The following is a 23,190-nucleotide window of genomic DNA, read 5'->3' as shown; positions in this document are numbered from 1 at the left end:
TCAATAATAACTGGATCCCCAAATTCTCAGTGACTTAGAATAAAACAATTCTTGTAAGGTTTGATGCAGGTTAGAGGGAGTTCTGGTTTCCAGCATCTTGTTGTCCACTGTTTTAAAATGTGTCCTCCACAGTTATTGTCAAAGGAAAAGAAAAGACCAAAGACAGCACACTGGCTCTAAAACACTTTGGCCCAGAAGAAATCTATATCACTTTCTCTGTTATTTCATTGGCTAGAACTACCTAACTGCAAGGTGACTGGGAATTCTAAACTTTCTGTTTCCCCAAGGAGGAGAGGTAAAAAGGATATGGGTGAAAATAAGAAATCTCCTTCTTAGATTTCCCTTATGATCACAGATTTGGTTTATTCTTCTTCCTGAATGAGGAACACTCACTCATGTCCTTAGGAAAAGAGTAAAAGTTCCATCTAGGAACTGCATCCTTCACATAGTGCAAGATCTCCAGGTGATCTGCAGACTATTTTCAATCATGTCCAGAAGTACCATGTCTTGATCTGAGGATCTATTAACTAAAGAAACAAGTTTAGCCCCCCACTCAATTCCCCTCCCCCAATATACATTTGTGGAACAGAGACAGGACAATAAACATTACCATTCAGAAACAGAAAGAGTAGGAATCTCACAGCAGCCATTAGTCCATAGCAATTATGAAATTCTGCATCCTTTCCACTCAGATTTCATTGGCTAGGATTAGTCAGTGGTTCTGATTGCCTGCAACAATCTGCAAACTTCCTGTTGGTCCAGAGAGGAGAGCAGAACTGATGAGAATGAGCTCTAGAAATCTTTACCACAGTTACTCAAATTCAAAGCAATATTTTACTGTAAATCACAGATTTTATGTATATACTATGATTAAAAAAACTTATTTTTCAACTTTCTGAATGTAAAATTTTAGATAAAATTGTCAGTGGTAAACTTTTTTCTGTTTTTATGCTTTTTCTTTGCTTATGACCTAAGGATGTGCTTTGTCTCCCTACTGAATAATTCAGTTGAAGAGAAGGCACTGAAGAATATTGGAGAGATGGGATGATGACACATCTATTTCAGTAATTTTCCTAAGATCAGTTGTAAGAGGAGGCAGATGACCAAATTATCTACATCTCAGAAAAGTAGTCATTTCATTAACCATGAAAGAAACTAGGTCCTCAGAGCAATGCCACTGAGGCCTCTTAGATCATTGTATGAGAGAATGTGCTTTATACTGTAACTATAAGAATACCTGTCTAAAAGATTCTTAAATCATAGGGATTTATTAATCTCACATAACAAAAATTCTGGAGGTGGTTCCAGGGATAGTTCAGCTGTTCAATGATGCCACTGAATTCTCTTTACCTCTTCTTGACTATAATATCTTTAGCATTTCAATTATGTCTTTCCTCATGTTGCTAAATGGTTAGAGTAGCTCTAAGTGTCATGTCATCACAGGACAAAATCTAAAGGCAGGAAGGGAGAATTGGCAGGATAGGGCCTTCTTCTCTTATACATCTATCTTTTTTGAGAGAGAAAAAAACTATTTCCACAAGTCCCAGCTGTCTTCTTCAAATGCTCCATTGGCCAGGATGTGGCCATATGCTCACTCCTAGATGACATCATGAAGGAAAATTAGACTACCATGGTCCCACTGAGCACATCACAACTCCTCACACCTCCATCCCCATGAGGGTTCTGTCAACAAGGAAGAAGAGGAAATGGCTACTGGGACCAATCAATAGAACATGCCACATCCCTTTCCCATCTCAAAGCTGCTAATCAGGGACTGACAACTTATTAAAGAGATCAGCGGTAATCATATTTTACTAAGCTATTGCCTTGGTTATTATCAACTTTCAAAGTTAAGTTGGCAACTGCCTAACAGGGCTATAGCAAATGCTTTCTGGAACAATCATAAATGACCTACATAAAAGCACATTTGTGATTAGGGCAGCAATATGACCTGAAGTGGGGCAGGGCAAGATGACGTCTGAATGAGCACATCTCATCTCTCCTGCAAAGAAGTGGCTGGGTGGGGTTGGAGTCCTGCCAGAGTGGGCTGTTTCAGGGGCTTGCAGGGCAGGAGGTGTCTGGACGTCGATTTGGAGAGACATTGACAGAAGTGGTACTTGCTAGAGGTAGAATTTTGGATTTCTGACACGGAGGTCAGAAGTTGTGGGCGGGACCCTTCCCCCTAGGACTGACTGGCAGCCTTGGCATTCCCTGAAAACTGTTGGTTGTGTGATGGCTTTCCCAAGCCCTGTGTTTCCTGGATGTGTGTTTCCATGGTCTGTGTCTCCTAAGCCCCTGTAGCCCACACTCCACAGACACACATACCTTGAGTCCACAATATCCTGGACTTCTCATTCCTGAATCCAGCACTCCCTGAAGTCCGTGATTGCTCTAACCCTCCAGTTTTGGACTGACTCTGTGAGTGCAAGAGATTTGGTTGGGAGATGCGGAGGGGCTAGGTGAGCGGGTTCAATTTTCTGGTTCACCCCCCGCCCCCGTTTTTGTTTTTGTTTTTTGAGCTTGGAGGAGCACACCAGCTGGCTTGGGGAGAGCCTGGGAAGAAGGGAGAGGCAAATCTGCTGAAAAAGCCCAATTTACCTAAACGCCCTGGGATAGAAAACTTGATCTGGGAGAAGGAGGAGTCAGAATATCAGTTAGCTCTCCCCTAGCACACCTAAGGGAGAAGGACCGTAGGATGGGCTTTCCAAGCTTCCAATATCATATTTGGGGTTCCTGGTGAGGGGTAGGTGATCTCTCGCTGGAAATAAAGAGTCATTTTCTTCTGTGTTGAGTTGGTTCACCAAGGACCCACTTAAATCTCCTACCAGATGCCTCATGCTGCTTTCCTGCTGCCCTGGGAGAGAGGGAAGTAAGGAAGGGAGAAAGGGGAAACGTGAGACTCCTAAGCATTTTATTTAACTGCAAAGAGGATTCCTAGCTTGAAACTTTGTTTTTTGTTGTTGTTGTTATTTGTTTTTGTCTGCTGGTTTTCCTTCTTCTTTACCCCCAAAAGGTCATTTTCTTTCCTTTTTTCTCTTTTTTTTTCTTACTTGATTTCTCCCCTTTTATTGTCCCCCTACTTTTTTTCTTTTTCATTATTTTTTTTAATATTAGGTGCTGCAGGGAGCACTTCACATTTGCTGTATTTCCTCATCCCCCATTTCCTCTTTTCTCTGTGTACTGATTTTAGCCACCAACACCATCCCCTTTTCTCTACATCTTTCTTTCTTCCATCATTTATTGTTTCTCTTACATTCTATCTCTCTTTCTTTGGCCCCCAAATTTTCTGACTTTTTATTTCTAATACCTTTGTTCTGTTTTCTGTCTTTTACTCTTTATATTATTGTCTTTCTTTTCTCTTTCCCTTTCTCCTGAAATCACTGGCCTTTTAATTTATACTATATTCCCCCTCATATTCAGTTGACTGTCTCATTATAGGTACTCTATTTTACTTACTGTTATAACTCTACACAGCTTGCATGAGTCTAATATCCATTCTACTAGATCTCACATGGTTCCTCTGTTAACATTTACTATCAATACTACTAATATACATTTTCTTTTCTTATTCATTTTGCTTTCTGTGGCCTTAATATTTTCCTTCAAATGAACTTAGCCAGCAACAAGAAAATAGAATAAGAAGAACAAAGTGACAAAGAGAAGACATAACATATATGCAAAAACAACTAATTAAACCCCAAGACTAGACATAGAAGCTAAGAAACTGATTAAACCTGTCAAGATAAAATGATGACCAGACAGTAACAAAAAACTACAAACCAAACCAATAATCAGGAAAACATGGCCCAATCTAATGAACAATATAAAAACCAGGAAGAGGAGTGGAACTTCAAACAAGTAATTAAAACTCTCAAAACATATATTAGTGACCAATTTGATGAAGTGAAGGAAGAGATTAATATGAAGAAAACACTTGGACAGAATACAGAAGAAATTGCAATCATACACAAAAAGATAACAGATATGATGGTGATGAACAGCACAATTCAAGAAATCAAAAATACACTCTCAGCAAATAGCAGCAGATTAGAAGAGGCAGAGGAGAGAATTAGTGACATGGAAGACAGTACATCTGAAATTAAACAGATAGTAGAACTGATCAATAAAAAGATAGAAAAAACCCAGCTGGGCCTTAGGGACCTGAATGACAATGCAAAATGCACAAACTTATGCATTATAGACATCCCAGAAGGAGAAGAGAAGGGAAAGGGAACAGAAGAGGTGTCCTCTTTCCCTAGAAAAAATGGCTGAAAACTTCCCAAATCTACTCAGGGAGATGGATGTACATGTCCAGGAAGCACAATACACTCCAAACAGCATAAATTCCAAAAGACCTACCCCAAGACATATACTTGTCAAATTATCCAATGCTCAAGACCACGAGAAAATTCTAAAGGCAGCAAGAGAAAAGAGAACCATCACATACAAGGGAGGCTCCATAAGATTAAGTGTTGATTTCTCATCTGAAACCATGGAGGCAAGAAGGCAGTGATATGACATAATCAAGGTACTAAAAGAAAAAAATTCCAACCAGGAATACTCTATCCAGCTAAGCTAGCATTCAAAAATGATGGAGAGTTTAAAATATTCACAGATAAACAGAAACTAAGAGAGTATGCCAACAAGAACCTACCTGCCTTATAAGAAATACTAAAGGAAGTTTTGTAGGAAGAAAGAAAAAAGCAGGAGAGGCAGAGTTGAAGGAGAGTGTAAGAGAAACTAAAGAGACAAAAAGAGAAAAAAAATCAAACAAATATGACAAACACAAATTCAAAGAAAATATGGCTAATATAAATAATTCTTTGAAAGTAATAACACTGAATGTCAATGGATTAAACTCACCTGTGAAAAGACTCAGACTGGAAGATTGGATAAGGAAATATGACCCATCTATATGCTACAAGAAACAGATCTTAGACCCAGGGATTCAAGGAGGTTGAAAGTAAATGGCTCAAAAATGATCTTACAAGCAAACAATAACCAAAAGGGCAGGAGTAGCTATATTAATATCAGTCAAAATAGACTTTAAATGCAAAACAATTGTGAGAGACAAAGATGAATACTATATATTAGTGAAAGGGATAATCTTTCAATAAGAAAGAAGAATCATAAACAATTTGCCCCTAACAAAGGTGCCTCCAAATGTGTGAGGCAAACACAGGAAAAACTAAGTGAAAGAAAAGATGCCTCTACACTTATAGTGGGGGACTTTAATACACCATTATGAAGTTTGGACAGAACATCTCAAAAGAGAATCAGTAAAGAAACAAAAACTTTAAACAGTATATTAGAGGAGCTGGACCTAATAGACATATACAGAACATTACACCCAAATACAGCAGGATATGCATTTTTCTCAAGTGCGCATGGATCATTCTCCAAAATAGACTATATGCTAGGCCACAGAGAAAGTCTCAATGAATTCAGAAAGATCGAAATCATATAAAATAATTTCTCTGACCACAGTGGAGTGAAGCTGGAAATCTGCAAGGGCCAGTGGCCCAGATTTCACACAAAGATATAGAAATTAAACAATGCACTCCTAGAAAAACAGTGGGTCAAGGAGGAAATCGCAAAAGAAAGCAATAACTATCTTGAAACTAAGGAAAATGATAACACAACATACCAAAACTTATGGGATGCAGCAAAACCAGTACCAAGAGGGAAATTTATAGCCATAAATTCATACATCAAAAAAGAAGAGCTGAAATTGAAGAACTAACTTCACATTTGGAGGAATTAGTAAAAAAACAACAAAGTAACCCTAAAGGAGGAAGAAAGCAAGAAATAACAAAGATCAGAGCAGAATTAAATGTAAGAGAAAATAAGAAAGCACTTGAAAAAATAAACAAAATGAAGAGCTGGTTCTTTGAGAAGATCAATAAAATTGACAAACCCTTAGCTAGACTAACAAAGAAAAAGAGAAGATGCAAACAAACAAAATAAGAAATGAGGAAGGAAATATCACCACTGACCCCACAGAAATAAATGCTATCATAAGAGGATACTTTGAAAAACTGTATTCTAACAAGAAGGACAATTCAGAGGAAATGGACAAATAGTAACACATAAACAGGAACATTGATGAAAGAAGAAATTGATGATCTCAACAAACCAATCACAAGTAAAGAGATAGAATCAGTCATTAAAGACCTCCCAACTAAGAAGAGCCCTGGGCCAGAAGGCTTCACAGGTGAATTCTGCAAAACATTCCAGAAAGAACTAACACCAATCTTGCTGAAACTCTTCCAAAAAATCTAAACAGAAGGAAAATTGCCTAACTCATTCTATGACGCCAACATTACCCTAGTACCAAAGCCAAACAAAGACACCACAAAAAAGGAAAATTACAGACCAATCTCTCTCATGAACCTAGATGTGAAAATCCTCAATAAAATACTTGCTAATCATATTCAACAGCACATTAAAAGAATTATACACTACGAGCAAGTGAGATTCATTCCTGGTATGCAAAGGATGGTTCAACATAAGAAAATCAATTAATGTAATACACCATTTAAATAGATTGAAGGAAAAAAGTCACATAGTCATATCTATACATGCAGAAAAAGCATTTGACAAAATACAGCACCCTTTCCTGATAAAAATACCACAAAATATTGGAATAGAAGGAAACTTTCTGAACGCTCAAGGGTATATATGAAATACCCACAACTAACATCATTTACAATGGTGAAATCCTAAAATGTTTCCCTCTAAATTCAGGAACAAGACAAGGATGCCCACTATCACTCTTTCTATTTAACATTGTGTTAGAAGTACTTGCTCGAACACTGAGACAAAAACCAGACATAAAAGGCATCCAAATTGGAAAGGAAGAAGTCAAAATTTCATTATTTGCCAATGACATGTTCCTATACCTAGAAAACCCTGAGAAGTCTATGGGAAAGCTTCTAGAAGTCATAAATGAGTTCAGTAAAGTTGCAGGTTATAAGGTCAATGCGCAAAAGTCAATAGCATTTCTGTACACCAATAATGAGCAAGCTCAGGAGGAAATCAAGAAACAAATACCATTTACAATAGTAAATTAAAAAATCAAATACATAGGAATAAATTTAACTAAATATTTAAAAGACATACACAGAAAACTACATAACACTGTTCAAGGAAATCAAAGAAGACTGAAATAAATGGAAGAATATTCCCTGTTCATGGATAGGAAGACTAAATATTGTTAAGATGTCTATCCTACCAAAACTGATCTACACATTCAATGCAATTCCAGTAGAAATCAACACAACATTTTTTAATGAACTAGAAAAACTAACTATGAAATTTATTTGGAAAGAAAAGAGGCCCCCAGTAGACAAAGACATATTGAAAAAGAAAAATGAAATGAGAGAAATTAGACTACCTGACTTCAAAACATACTACAAAGCTACAGTAGTGAAAAGAGCATGGTATTGGCACAAGGATAGACACACAGACCAATGGAACCAAATTGAGAGTCCTGATATAGATCTTCATATATACAGTCATATAATATTTGACAAGGCCACCAAACCCACTCAACTGGGAGAGAATGGCCCCTTCAACAAATGGTGCCTGGAGAACTGCATATCCTATGTAAAAGAATGAAAGAGGATTACCAACTCATGGCTTATACAAAAATCAACTTAATATGGATCAAAGACCTAAATATAAGAGCCAAGACCATAAAGACTTTGGAAAGCAATGTAGGGAACCATCTACAGGACCTTGTACTAGGAAATGGCTTCATGAACTTCACACCAAAAGCACAAACAGCAAAAGACCTAGTACATAAATGGGACTTCCTCAAAATTAAAGCCTTCTGCAAATCAAAGGAGTTTGTCAAGAAAGTGAAAAGAGAGCCTACACAATGGGAGAAAATATTCAGTAACCATATATCTGATAGGAGACTTATATCCTGCCTATATAAAGAACTCCTATATCTCGAAAATAAAAAGACAAACAATCCATTTAAAAAATGGGAAGAAGATTTGAACAGACACTTCTCCAAAGAAGAAATACAAATGGCTAAAAATCACATGAAAAAATGCTCAGACTCATTAGCTATAAGGGAAATGCAAATCAAAACTACAATGAGATACCATCTTACTCCCATAAGATTGGCAGCTATGAAAAAAACAGAAGGCTACAAGTGCTGGAGAGGATGTGGCAGAATGGGAACACTCACCCATTGCGAGTGGGAATGCAGAAGGATACAGCCATTCTGGAGGACAGTTTGGTGGTTTCTCAAAAAACTATCTATAGATTTACCATATGATCCAACAATTCCACTGCTGGTAAGATGTCTATCCTACCAAAACTGATATACACATTCAATGCAATCCCAATAAAAATCAATGCAGCCTTCTTTAAGGAACTAGAAAAACTAACTATGAAATTTATTTGGAAAGGAAAGAGACCCCGAATAGCCAAAGACATACTGAAAAAGAAAAACGAAATTGGAGGAATCACACTACCTGACTTCAAAACATACTATAAAGCTACGGTGGTGAAAACAGCATGGTATTGGCATAAGGAGAGACACATAGACCAATGGAATCGAATTGAAAGCTCTGATATAGAACCTCACATATACAGCCACATAATATTCGATAAAACCACCAAACCCTCTCAATTGGGAGAGAGTGGCCTATTCAACAAATGGTGTCTGGAGAACTGGATAGCCATATGTAGAAGAATGAAAGAGGATTACCATCTCACACCTTATACAAAGATCAACTCAAGATGGATCAAAGACCTAAATATAAGAGCCAAGACCATAAAAACCTTAGAAAGCAGTGTAGGGAAACATCTACAGGACCTTGTAATAGGAAATGGATTTATGAATATCTCACCAAAAGCACGAGCAGCAAAAGAACTAATAGATAAATGGGACTTCCTCAAAATTAAAGCCTTCTGGACCTCAAAGGAGTTTGTCAAGAAAGTAAAAAGGGAGCCCACACAGTGGGAGAAAATATTTGGCAATCATATATCTGATAAGAAACTTATAACTTGCATATATAAAGAACTCCTATATCTTGAAAATAAAAAGATAAACAACCCATTTAAAAAATGGGAAAAAGACTTAAACAGACACTTCTCCGAAGAAGAAATACAAATGGCAAGAAGGCACATGAAAAAATGTTCCAAATCTCTAGCTATCAGGGAAATGCAAATCAAAACTACAATGAGATACCATCTTACACCCATAAGATTGGCAGCTATGAAAAAAACAGAAGAATACAAGTGCTGGAGAGGATGTGAAGGAAGGGGAACACTCATCCACTGCTGGTGGGAATGCAGAAGGATCCAACCATTCTGGAGGACAGTATGGCGGTTTCTCAAAAAACTAGCCATAGATTTGCCGTATGACCCAGCAATACCACTGCTGGGTATATACCCAATAGAACTGAAAACAAGGACACAAACTAATAAATGTACACCAATGTTCATAGCAGCACTATTCACTATTGCCAAAAATTGGAATCAACACAAATGCCCAACAAGAGAAGAATGGATAAATAAAATGTGGTATATACATACAATGGAATACTACTCAGCTATAAGAACAAATACAGTACAATCACATGTGATAAAATGGATGAATCTTGAGAACCTTATGTTGAGTGAAGCAAGCCAGGCTAATTGAAGGCCAAATACTACATGACCTCACTGATATGAAATAAGTAAACCAAACTGTTTCAGAGAGCTAGAGACTGGATGATAGGCTTAAAGGAATTTGGGCGGTAGAGGAAGTTTGCGAGCTGACACCCACCTGGATGAAATCTATGATAAGCTGGAGGTACGTATTTGTACAGGGAAGGGATAAAATGGAGGCATAGGGTTACCTTTGGGTGGGGCTTTGCAGGTTTGAAGAGGGAAAGGGATGGGAGGATGGGTAAGATGGATCAAAAAATAGCAGAAGGGTGGGGAGAACATCTGAACAGAGGAGATTGTCAGGTATATGGTTGAAAGTATAATGTTGAGAAAACTTTTTCGAAAATATAATAAGGAAGGTTACCTGTTTAAGATACTTAAAGCAGAGAATTTGACACAGGGCAGGCTTGTAGGGAGTGCGTGAGTGCTCATTTTGTCATAGTGGGTTATATCATTGGATGGAGACCCATAAAATGAGAGTGAAGGTATACCCACATTCTGGGGAGGACTGATATTCTCAAATAGAGGGAATTATATCTCTCAAGAGAATTGGTGGCTCCCAGTGGGTTAGGGCAGTCGAGCATGTCAAGCCCTCAACATCGTTGCAAGTATTTCTGAATATGGTCCTTTGAGTAATGAAAATTGATTGTCACTGTGGTCCCTGAGGGGAGGGGGAAAGAGGTATTGAATAGATTGAATCATTGTAACTGTGGGGTAATGGAAGTGTTCCACAAGTTTATGCAAAGATGGATATAGGACATGTTAAAGTACACCAAAAATGTATAAAAGCCTATAGGCTAAAATGTAAACCATAATGTAAGCCCAAGTGTAACCATGTTTGAAAGCTATTGTCTCAATATCTGTACATCAGTTGCAGCAAATATAATATGAACATGTAAAAAGATCATTGCTGGGAAAGGGACAAAGTGTTCAATGTTGGATATGTTGGAGTACCATATATTGTATATATAAATTACATTGATCTAAAACTTTTCTGAAGACAAACTTAATAATTAGAAAAAAAAAGAAAAGAAAGGATGTAGACATTGAGGAATAAATGAAAGAAATTGTCTTGCCACTGTACATATAGGGTAACACAGCAGTGATAAAAGGCAAAACATCAAAAACAAAGCTTTTTCATTTTTTAATTCTTTGATACCCCAATTTATTTTTACTTTAATTTTTCTAAATTAATATGTGTTCTATATCTAACCTTTAAACCCATCACTATATTCTATTTCACTACTGATGGAACCTGGCAATATATTAGGTTTCATTTTCGAAGAAGTTTTAGATCACAGAGAGGTGCAAGTATGGAAGGGAAGGAATACTGGTGTGGGATGTTATTGATGGGGGCACATGATTGGAAGGGAGTTCTCCAGGCCATGTATACAGGGTACATAAAAATGTTTGGATATTTTCACAGTGGTTATAGCTAAAAACTACAAGTAAGGGAGTGCTGAGTTCCTACCTGGAGAGGAAGGGGTTCTATCACATTCCCTGATGGAACACCAACAATCCCCCAAGTGCAATGGCTAAGGCCAATAAAGAAGGGTGGTCCAATAATGAGCTCTTGATACTAATGATATGCTTGTGAGCCTGTGTCCCTGAAATAAGAACTAGGCCTAGAGCTGCAGGGTGCCTAAGAATTACCTTCTGAGAGCCTCTTTGTTGCTCAAATGTGGCCAGTCTCAAAGCCAAACTCAGCATGTAAATACATTACGTTCCTCCCAGCATGGGTCATGACTCCTGGGAATGAACCTCCTTGGCATCGAGGGATTACTACCAAGTACCAGCTGATGATGTAACTAGAAAATGACCTTGAATAAAAGGGTCAGCTCAGACCAGCAGAATATCTCAGCCTACAAGTAATATCAGGTGTCAAAACTGCTTTTTGACCTTGAATAAAAAGGGGAAATGGAAAGGACAAATGAGTTTATATGGCTATGAGTCTGCAAAAAAGAATTAGGAGGTCATCAGAGAGGTCGCTCTTATGCATGCCTCAGCAGGGTCCCAGAGACAGCCAAAGTAGATACAAGCCCAGATATTGGTTCTTCTGAGGGCTCAGAGACCCACAGTTTCTATGGTCATGACAGATGGAGTTCAGTACCATATCAGTTGGCCCTACATTGGAGTTTGTGTTCCTGAGTGTGATGGAGTTAACTCAGATGTGGTCTTTGTTCACAATCCTCTCCTGTTACTTTTATCGGACCTGTGGTTGGCACTGAGGTTTGGTGTCTGCTCAGGGGACTTGAATCTCTGGACTGTCCATGTGATAGCCAGGCCCTGAGCCTCAACAGACTTGCAACTCCTACCCTCTGGTTTAATGAACTTACTCCAGCCAGCTAACAGGAAGGTGAAGGTCAACCACCATACCAGGGAGCCAAGAGTGCCTACAACTGCAAGCAGGAGAAATGCATCTATCATCCATGTGAAATCTAAGCCCCCTCTTGAAATAGAGGTGGAGTGGACATAACCATCCCAGGGTCCACAGGATGGAGAAATAGAGTATAATTAGAGTGGACTTACTGATATTCTATTCTGGAACTACTGTGATTAGTAATGGAAGAAAATGTAGCATTAATGTGGAAAAGTGGCCATGGTAGCTGCTGGACTTGAGCTGTCCTGGTTAGTACTGTAAGGATAGTTGCTGGACATTGTAGGGTAGGGAGAGGGAAGAAGAGATAAGATATGGGGGCATTTTCAGGACTTGAGCTGTCCTGGTTAGTACTGTAAGGACAGTTGCTGGCCATGGCCCACTGGGTGGACTGGGTGAGAGTGTAAACTACAATGTAAATCACTATCCATGTGGTGCAGCAGTGCTCCGAAATATATTCACCAAATACAATAAATGTGCCATGATGATGAAAGAGGTTGTTGATGTGGGAGGAGTGGGGTGCGGGGGGTGGGGTCTATATGGGGACCTCATATTTTTTTAATGAAACATTAAAAATAAATAAATAAATAAATAAGAGGAAGAAAGAAGGAAAAACCAGACAGACGTCACCTGCCATCTTGCTTCAACATATGGCAACAGAGTTTGGTGAGGCAGTAACCTTGAGTTGGATTCTTCAGGGCCTTGTAAATGTAAGTTCCTAGCACAAATAAATACCCTTTTTAAAAGCCAAAAAAAAAAAAAGACCTGAAGCACTCAGGCTCAAATATGAAAAGTAACAGTCAAAGAATGTGAAAGTACAACAGGACCTCATCTGATCACACACCCCTATTTACTAGTGAGGTAACTATGGGTAAAGACTTTCATGAATCACACATTGAGTAAGGAACATGACTGGGTCTGTCCAAACAATCACAAACTGGGTTGAGTATAATTTATGTAATTCATTTATTAATCTTAAGGAGAGAAGAGGACTATGTGATACACCATAGAAGCTATTCTCTTCTGGAGATGATGGCTATGTGATACACCATAGAAGCTGTTTTTTGGAGATGACCTCTCTGCTAGAGATGCTGCTTCCTGAGCTTTGGTCATTGGCTTGCTCTGGATTTTAGGAACACTGAAGATGACTTCTTGGCTTACACTAAGAGAGAAAAATTCATCATGAGTCCTCCTTTATATATTTACTCCCCAGCATTCCTTGGAGACACTTGTAAAGCAGGAATACCTTTAGTGACATGGAAGGCTGGCAAATTACAGAGACATTGTGCTGAAAATAAGAGGCTTGAACTTTTTTGTAGTTTTTTTTTCCCCTCTTTGTCCCCATGTACTTTTCCCCCTGCTTTCTCATTGATATTAAATGGAGTTTGCAGACATTAGTAAGCATCTTAGAAATAATATGATAATGAAATATTTTGTTTGGAAGAAGGAAAGGATTATTTTTAAATATTTTATCTCACATTTTAAAAAGTTCTTCTGTAATCTTTTGGTGAGTATAACTGAGAATATGTATTGGAGCCTGGGTATCTCTCTTATCTCAGGGGTGCCTTTGACTCTGGAGGGCAAAGAGAGGCCAACGTGGGACTTCAAGGGCTAGAGGAAGGAAGCTGGCTCCTTATGGACTTGGCCCATGCTCTGCACTTTAAGAAAGAGAAATAAAAGCAGTGTATTAGTCAGAAAAGGGGTACTGATACAAAATACCAGAAATCTGTTGGCTTTTATAAAGGGTATTTATTTAGGGTAGAAGCCTACATTTACAGGCCATAAAGGGTAAATTAGTTCTCTCACCAAAGGCTGTTGCTCTGTATTGTAGCAAGATGGTTGCCGTCATTCAGCCTTCCTCTTCCTCTTAAGGCTGCAGAGTCCCAGCTTCTTCCAATATCAGTTGTAGGCTGGGATAAGTCTCTTCTTTCTCTTGGGGCCCATTTCAATCTGGGCTCAGCTGCTCTACTATCTCCCATGTGTTTATTTCTCAGGCGCCAGCTCAAAACTTCAATCTCCCTTCTCTGTAGTGCAGTTTCTCTGAGTGTGTGGGGACTCAATGTCCTACTGATGGCCCCAATCAAAGTCCTAATCATAATTATAATTTGACCATGCCGGGAGGAACAGACTAGTTTACAAACATAATCCAGTATCTATTTTTGGAACTAATAAACAATGACAAACTGCTACAAGTGGCTTTTTATATTTTTGTATGTGGGGATGACAGACTTGTTCTTTTTGAGGGATTCATAGCACCACCTTGAACTTAATGTTGAGAAGAACTGAGAAGCCTGGGCTTGTCTAGAGAGAATGTTGGTGAGGATGAGAGCAAATGAAGTTCTCTGTATCACTGGTGGGGATATAATTGGCACAACCACATGGTAAACTAGTTCAGCATTATCTAGAAAATAGATGTGTAGATCCTCTTGTGTGGCAAGTCTACTCTTAGCAATCCACCCTAGAAAAACCTCTGGCAATGGGCACCAAAGGATCCATATGAGAACATTCTTAAGAAGGTGGTTTATAATAGCCCCAAGCTAGAAGCAACCTAAATGTTCATCAAGAGCCGAATTGCTGTGGTTCATTCATATGGTGGAATGGTATACAATAGCGGCTATTAAGAAACTACAGCTTCATGCATATAAACTCTTTTCATAAATACTATATTGAGCAAAAGAAGAACATCTCAAAAGAAAATACACAATGTATTTTAATTTGTATAAAGGTAAAAAACAGGCAACATCCCTAGGTTGTTTCAGGGTGCACATGAAGGGGTAAAATTACAAAGAGAAAAAAGAAAGTGATTATCACAAAAGTCAGCACAGTGGTTTAATCTGCAGAGAATAAAACTTGGCACATGATCAAGGAGGAGCTTCTAAGGTACCATTAAAGTTAAATTCATAACCTGGGTGGAGCATAAACTGGTTATTATTCTCTACTATCATTTAAGTTACTGTATATTATATGAACTTATTTCTATTATGACTTATTTCAAAATTTAAAAAGAAAATAATGAAATCTACTATAGAGCCAGGAACTGGAAATGGTGTCTCATGTTCCATGAAGAGGTTAACACTTCAATGTGGACATTTCCATCTCATCAAGATAGAAATGCAACAGAATTTTAGTGAAGAAGGGATATTTGAGCTTAAGCACAGTATGTTCAAGTGTTCCCTGTGATCTATTCCTAAAGAGATTCTATCTTGGTTATAGGTAGCCCTGAGTATACCACAGTCAAAAGAGAGAATATGCCACAATGTTTAAGGAAGAGCAAAGATAATTTACAGGTGTAAAGGAAGAAGTATATTTAGTGTTGATGATGGGATGGAGCATTTTTAAACACTATTGCAAATATGTTAAATTGATTATTTTTCCAATATTCTTGCTGAAGTAGTGTATTTATGTTGAACTTTTTAAAAGACTTTAAAATTTTTTAAAAGATACTTAGATTACATAAATGTTACATAAAAATATAAGGAATTCTCATTTGTCCCACTCCCTCCCCCTCCCAGTTTTCTCACATTAACAACATCCTTCATAAGTATTGTACATTTGTTACAACTGATGAACACATTTTGGAGCATTGCCACTAAGCATGAATTATAGTTTACATTGTAATTTACACTCTCTCCCACACAATTTTGTAAGTCATGATAAGATATATAATGGCCTGTATCTGTCATTGAAATGTCATTCAGGACAATCCCAAGTACCAAAAATGCCCCCATATTACACCTGGTTTTATCCTTTCCCTCTCTTCAGACCCTCCAGTGGTGAATGCCTCCACATCAATGATACAAGTTCTTCCATTGCTAGGATCACAGTAAGTCTATACTAGAATACCAGTAAGTCTGCTCTAGTCTATCATTCATTTCCCAATCTTGATGATTCTGGGGTGGTTATGATCTCTCCACCTCTAATTGAGAGGCGGCTTAGATCCCATGGGGCAGATAAATGGAAATATCTTGCTTGCAGTTGCAGGTTCTCTGTTCCTTGGGATGGTTTTTGTCCATCATCATCTCTTGTTAGTTGTCCTGGGTGAGTTCAATGAAATGGAGAGTAGGTGTTGCAACACTGTAGAGATTCAGGGCCCAGCTGGCACAAGGACAGGCCAAAACTTGCACATAAACCTATCAAACCTAGTACTAACTATAGATTCAAATACAAGGGACAGAAGAGCCATGTTTAGGGAAACCACAACTGAGTCCAACTCTGTCACACGAGGGAGCATAAATTCCAAAGTAGGGCTCACTGACAGGGCACCAAATTCTTGAGCTGTCTGCCTTGCATAGCACCTAGATGTCTCCAGAGCCCTCAGGACTTTGCTATTTGAGGCAATATTTACTTTGGCAATAAATGAGATCCTGCCAAGACATGCATAAGTGTAACCTCTGGAATGACCTCCCAGCTCATTTTGAAGTCTCTTAGCCATATAAACTCATTTTCTTTACCCTTTCCCCCTTTTTACCAAGGTTTTTCTCCAGTTGCATTGCTAGTTGGTGCTTGGTAATAATACCTCGGTGTCAGGGAGGTTCATACTCAGGAGTCATGTCCCACACTGGGCAGGGGGCAGGGAAGAGATAGGTAATGCATTTATATGCTGCATTTGGCTTAGAGAGAAGGCACAATTGAGCAACAAGGAGGCTCTCAGGAGGTAACTCATAGGCACCCTATAACACAAGGCTAAGTTTAAATTTCAAAAGTAAAGTTTGATAAGTATAGTCATCAGTATCAAGGGCCCATCAATTGTCTATTCTCCTTCACTAGTCACAAGTTAGGGATTCTTGCTAGTCAGAGAATGTGGCAGAGCTCCTCAGGATGGGAATTCAATATTCTTTCAGTTATTGTGTGACTCTTCACCCACTGTGACAATATCCTATGAACACTTGAACACATTTACATGCATTATAGATACACCCAAGGTGAACCTCCTCCCATGTATCACCTATCACTGCCACCCCACATCAATGATCCTCCCGTGTCACAATTGTAACCCTTCTGTGATTCAAAACTTCTTCAAAAATGAAACCAACATAACCAAATTCAATTAATAAGAAAATGAAATAATAATGATAGTTTTAGAAATAACAAAATACAAGAAATTAAAAATTTGGGGGGATAAAAAAATAATAAAAATATAAAACTAAAAAATTGTTTGACATTATGTCTTTAGTCACTACAAGATCTGTTGTCTTGTAGGTACAGTGACATTTTCTTCTGTTTATTCCCCCAGTGTCTTATTTTTTTCATTTGTCTTCAAAGAGGCTTTAGGTTACATAAAAATAATGTACAGAATATAGGGGATTCTCATATACCAAACATCCTCCCCCATTTCCCCTTCTCCCTTTTAATAACATTTTATGTGTGGATGATACATTTGTTATACTTGATGTACAAATATTGAAACATTGTTACTAAACATGGTCAGTGATTTACATTATGGTTTACATTTTGGACCATACATTTTCATAAATTTTGATGAGACTTCACATGGCCTGTATCATTGCAAGATCATGTAGAACAATTCCATCACCCCCAAATGAATTTTCAAACAGAATTTACCAGGATAATTAATCAAGAGTTTTCCAGAAACTCAACAGAGAATTTAAAGGGTGTCCAATCTCTTTTTTTGAAATCTAATTTCTCTCCCCCCTATGCCTCCCTGTTGTCTGCTCTCTGTGTGCATTTGCTGTGTGTGTTCTTCTGGGTCCACTTGCATTCTTGTCAGTGGCACCAGGAATCTGTGTCTCTTTTTGTTGTGGCACCATGTTGTGTCAGTTCTCCATGTGTGCGGTGCTACTCCTGGGCAGGCTGTGGTTTTTTTTTTCACGGGGGGTGGTTCTCCTTATGGGACACACTCCTTGTACGTGGGGTTTCCCTACAAAACCCCTCAATGGCACGGCACTCCTTGCACACATCAGCGCGGCGTGTGGACCAGCTCACCACACAGGTCAGGAGGCCCTGGGTTTGAGTCCTGGACTTCCCATATGGTAGGCAGATGCTCTATCAGTTGAGCCAAATCTGCGTCCCCCCAATCTCTTTTCTCATACTTTTCTGTAGGGAAGGGGAATGTGAAAACAATCTTCCCTGTTTGTGGTAGAAGGAGCCAAGGAGGACTTCCCTAGCCACTCTAGCCACTTGCCTCATTTGCTTCCTCACTTCCTCCCAGTAACTAAATGTCTAAGATCTGTCTCCAGGAGGTTTTACGTTTCGTCTCCATTTTCTAGCTGAATAAGCTAGATGGGTAAGGGGATTCTGTATAGCAGAGAGAATGATAAAAGTCCAAATAATCTCTATTTTGAAACCTGAGACTATTCTGATGTGTTTTCTTTAGAGATAACATTGTATCCTTAAAGAAACTATTTCCCTTTCTTTTTTTTTTTTTAATTTAAAGAAGACCTTTTAATATTGCTATTTGATTTAGGGGAAGGAGAATACTATCGCTAAAAAAGTGGTCAGATTTGAAATACAAGACAATACAGCAACCAAGAATCAATTCAATATAGTAAACATTGAACACATACTATATACTAGACCCCAAACTGAGTACATCACAGGACTAGCCTTTAAAGGGCTCACTGTGTAGCTAGAGAGACTAATGCACTAAGTGCTTTTCCAGCAGATTAATCAAAATGCTTTGGGGGAAATGATTATTTCTGTAGTATTTAGAGGAGGATGAAGGAGGTATAATGTAGGAGTTAAAAAAGGTTTCACAGAGGAGGTGACATATGCTGTGGACCTCAAATTAAGTGTTCTTGGGGTGGGTGTCATGTGTTTTCTAGATAAATATGTTGTGTGGAGTCATGAGTGTCCCTTTTTGGATAATAGAAGAACATCAGTCTTCCTAGAATGTAGATTTTACAAGCATGATTATTGTTGTTAATAATAGTAACTATCATTATCAATTAGTGTATCATGTCACAAACTTGATATTAAATACCCTATATTATTTAGTCTTTACAACCACTCTGCAAGCTGGTATTACTTTACCCATTTTACAGATGAGGCAACAGACTTGGGGAGGTTAAGTGACTTGCTCAAGATCATGTTGCCATTCAGCTGTGGAGGAGAAAGTCCAGCATAAGGATGGGATTATGAGAATGAGACAGATTATAAAACTTCGGGGAAAAAAAAAAACCCTGTAGGGAAGGATAGAGGATTTACTAGAGATGAGTCAAATAACGGCCATGCAACTCTGCTGCATTTTATTTGTGTGAGGTGGTTGGCTGAGGAGCTTCTCAACAGATAAATTCAAGGAAGCAACTCCCTTTAGTCATAAAAAACCACATACTTTTTGCACCCTGAATTTCCCATTCAGACTAGAAAAGTCCACCTCCCCCTATTCCAGGTTAAAATTTAAGCCAGTTCTAATATTTCTGTAACACAATTATTTTAGTTAGCCAAAGGGCAGCTGATGCAAAGTGCCAGAAGTGTGTTGACTTTTTTCTCTTCCCATCAAAGTCCTTTATTTTTTTATTTTATTTTTAATTTTAATTTTTAAAAGGTATTTAGATTACATAAATACTGCATAAAAAATATAGCGGATTCCTGTATGACCCACTCCCACCCCCTACCATGTTGACTTTTATAAATTGTGTGTTTACTTGGGGTAAAAGCTTACAATTCCAGGCTATGAAAAGGTGCTCCATCAGACATGCTTTCTCAGCAAATTCAGCGACTGTGATTCTGGTGTGATATCATGTGGCAAAGCAAAATGGCCGCCCATCTCTGCCAAGGTTTCAGCCATCCCAGCCTGGCTCACCCTTTCCTCTTGAGCTGCTTCACGGGCCCAGCCTCTTAGGGTTTTGTGCTTAAGTGATCCTCTCTCTTACATGGCAGGATCAAATTTGGTGGCTTCTTTTTCCTGTGCCTGAGCGTGTCTCTCCTTGTGTTTCTGTTTAAATCAGACCTAGCAAGGGGGCAGAGACTCAACCTGAGTCTTACCTCACTGATGTAGTCCAATCAAAAGCCCTAAATCGATCTTCTCAAGAAATCTAATTAAAGGCCCCTCAACTGAGTTTAATGCAATCACAGGATATCACACCCAGAGGAATAGATTAGTTAAAAAACATAATATTTCTTATTTTTTGGATTCATAAAGTAATTTCAAACTGCCACACCAATCTTATTACTAAAATATTCCCGCTTATCCCTTCATGGGCCAGACTTGGAGGATGGAGCTGCTTGGGGAAAGAAATGATGTGATTAAGGAAGGACATAGATTTCCCTCTCCAAACACCTCCCCCATTCCCATCCCACCTCCATTAATAATGGAAGGGAGAAACAGACTTCCTCTTTCCAATAACCCAAATGGTGGCAGTTTCAAGTTCTCTATCTCCTTTTAGTGGGCTTGCTGATGCTCTTTGGTCTAATCCTAACTGGTCATAGATTCCCCCATCCAGCACATGCCTGAATGCTTGTTTCTTGAGGGTTGTGCTCCTGAGATTCTTCTAGGGACTCCTGGAAGTGAAGGCATCTTCCTGTGCTGTGCCAGTCCTTGTTGTCCCAATGGTGAATCTTTTCCAGAGCCTCTTGCTGCTAGTGTCCCTTGCTCTGGTGGGAGGCCCTCATCGGGGAAGCCAGCCATTTTGTGCAGCATCCACTTGGCCCACAACTGACTTCAGTGTTCTTCCCAAATCATGTGGTAGGAATGCAAGCTGCTCCTGGAATTCCCTCCCGGCTTTCCCATCTGTGCTAGTTTCCTTATCTGATCAAAAGAATACATGCAATGGTTTAGCTTAACAAGGGGAATTTATTAGTTCACAGTTCTGAGGCTAAGAAAAAGTCCAAATCCGGGTAACATTAAGAGGATGTGCTCTTCTAAAGATTGGCATTCTGTGGCTGGTTGCCTGTTATTCTTGGTCCTGGGCTCATTTGTCACATGGCAATGCACATGGCAGCCTCTCCTGGCCTCTCCCTTCTCCTCCAGGTTCCACTGACCTTCATCTTCTTGCTTCCCATGACTTTCTCTCTATCTGTCTGAAATTCATTTCTCTTACAAAGACTCCACTAATAAGGTTAAGACCCATCCTGATTGACACTGGCTGTACTTTAACTGAAGTAACCTCATGAAAATTTCCTGCTTACAATGGATTCACACTCACAAGAATGGATTAAGTTTAAGAACATGTTTTTTTCTGGTCTACATACAGCTCCAAACTAGCCCCTTTCCGATGCCAGCAGCATCAGATAGTCAGGTACCCTGCAGATTCAGTGACTCAGCAAACTTCAGGCCAGTGACCTCCAGCCTCACCTAGCAGGGGAAAGATTTAGGCAGTCTTTGAGGAAGAAAGGGCAACCAAATTTAATGTATACCCTTCTTCCATGAGGAAAGAAGACCGAAAGGGTAGTTATTGCTTCATGACCTCAGCTGGGAGGCACTCTCCTACTTGCAGCCTTCTTTATAGAGATGAGGTCAAGTGGGATTTTCAGAACTTATTTTTCTGAAATAAACCCTTTCAACAAGCTCTGTGGTGACATAACAGGCACGATCTCAGCAGTTGTGCCTCTGAATTTAGAGGGTGAGAGATTCGATGCCTTTTGTTCCCAGACAAGGCCTGTCCCCCACTGTAGTTCTCACACCCTCCAATTAGAAGTCAGGTGGAGGATTGTAGCCGTATAGTCACTCTGTGGAAGCAGGACGAGCTTTGTGGCTGTTACATCGCTTAATTATCTTACATTTCCATTCTGTTTCAGAATTTCAAAGCACTTTCCACATTATCTGAGTGGCAGGTGGGGTAAGCATTCTTGTAGTCATTTTGCAAGTGAGGGCAATAAGCAATCCAGAAATATTAAGTAACTTTTTCAGAAAAACACAGATATGGGAGAGCCCAGCTAAAACTAAGTCTCCTCAATCCCCACTCTGCAGTGCTACCTCAGTACCTTCATCCCTATGGGGAAGGGAGGAGGAGGAGGAGAAAACAGGGTGGGTGGGCAACTTGGCACTGATATTATATGGAGATACTGTATTGCACTGATAGAGAAAATTTAAATTAGCAAAGGATGGTTTTGTTAAAATGAACTTATGTATGTAAGATTAGAAATTGTGTTTTAAATATGTTTGGTAATATAGCACCTAAAGAAAACCATTTTAAATCTGTTAAATTGTTCTGTTTTATTTTAAAATATGTTGTAATGTTTAACCTCTTTAAGAACCTTCATAAAAACCTAGCTGTAAAAAGCTAAGCCCCAAGAAATTTCATTACTCGCTTTTCAGAGTAAAATGCTCATATTAACTGGGAGAGGGATATTTCCTTTTTTTGCCATTAATTCATTTATTCATACATGTACTTATTTCTCAGTGGACATGTATGGAGGGATTACTGTGTGTAAAGCACTGGGTTGTGCCTCTCTTGGAAAGAGTTTATATACCTTAGGTATGGAATATTTCTGTCACTGGAAAAGCTATTGCCATGAAAAAAACATGAAGCTGCAGAGGTCTTTTAGATTAGGTTATTAAGCAATGCTAGCATTGGAATTTTTAGGTTGATTTCTATTATTTCAAAAACAGTTCAGTAATTTCCTAGACAGACAGATGCAATTGTTCTAAATATTGCTTTTCCCTGATTTGGACCTAGCAAGCCATTTCTGATCACAATTCTCCCTCTTTTTAACCTAAGTCTGTATTCACCTAGAGTCTTTTTGTAAACAAAGAGTATGTCAGCAACCAAGGGTGTATTCAGAAAGTTTTGTACCTGCATGCTCCCCTATAGCCAGAATGCCTAAGAGGTCAAGGGCGAAGGGCACATGGCCTCTTGCCCAAGACTGAATTCACTCACTCCGCTTTCCACTGCTGTATTGCTTACTCTGTCATTCCATACTCAAGATCTTACCTTTTCACACTGCTTGCCTTAGTCCACTTGCCTGGATTGACACCTCTGAGCTCTCTGATCATTTCCTGGACGGGAGCTTCCAAGATCCACCTTGACATAACTAGAGCCAGAAGGAATATTGCAGCTGAGGTTTTTTGTTGTGATGGTGAAAGAACAGAATACTCTTAGAGAAGGAAATCTAGATTTCAACAGGAGAACAAAAGTGACACCTCATATCATCAAAGTCATGTAGCTAATTTAAAATTCTATACAAAGATATTTAAGTGTATGGTCTCCTGAGACATCCCAGAGCCTATGAGGCTCTAGAAATCA

This window comes from Dasypus novemcinctus, chromosome 6 (genome assembly GCF_030445035.2).
Source record: "Dasypus novemcinctus isolate mDasNov1 chromosome 6, mDasNov1.1.hap2, whole genome shotgun sequence".
Classification (NCBI taxonomy): Eukaryota; Metazoa; Chordata; class Mammalia; order Cingulata; family Dasypodidae; genus Dasypus; species Dasypus novemcinctus.
This window is presented reverse-complemented; position numbering follows the sequence as displayed.